The following is a 661-nucleotide window of genomic DNA, read 5'->3' as shown; positions in this document are numbered from 1 at the left end:
TATTTCTGTCCTCTTAAATACATTAAGCCTTGTTTTCAGGCCTAGCATATAGTTTATTTTGGAACATGTTCTATGTGCATCTGAAAAGAATGTACATTCTATTGTAGTTGGATAAGATATTGTATGAATGTCAATTAAGTCAGGTTGGCTTACAGAGGTTTTTCGAGTTTTCTTTATACTTACCAGTTTCATCAAATTTGGAAAATATAGTACTTGGCCATTTTCTCCTTAAGTATTTTTCTGTCCTCCTTTTTTCTTGGTACTCCAATTGTGTGTACATTAGACCACTTAATATTGCTCCCTATGCCTCCGAACTCTGTTAATTTCTTTTTAGTGTTTTTTTTCTCATATTCCTTTGGTTTGGATAGTTTCTATCACTGCATCTTCAAGTTCGCTGATCTTTTCTTTAAGTCATCCTTTGAATTTTTAATTATTTATTGTTGATGTTATATTTTCAGCTCTTGGAGTTCCATTTGGCTTTCTTTATGTTCCTCTCATTATGCTCATGTTTTCTTTTAGATACTCAAACATATTTATAGTAATTTAAACAATACTCTTGTCTGCTGATTTCATCAGCTCTGGCATTTCTGGATTTGATTCTGTAGACTGTTTTATCTCTTGGTTATGGACTGCATTTTCCTCTTGGTCTTGTGTCTGGTAA

The sequence above is a fragment of the Galeopterus variegatus genome, unplaced genomic scaffold (genome assembly GCF_000696425.1).
Source record: "Galeopterus variegatus unplaced genomic scaffold, G_variegatus-3.0.2 Scaffold2915, whole genome shotgun sequence".
Classification (NCBI taxonomy): Eukaryota; Metazoa; Chordata; class Mammalia; order Dermoptera; family Cynocephalidae; genus Galeopterus; species Galeopterus variegatus.
This window is presented reverse-complemented; position numbering follows the sequence as displayed.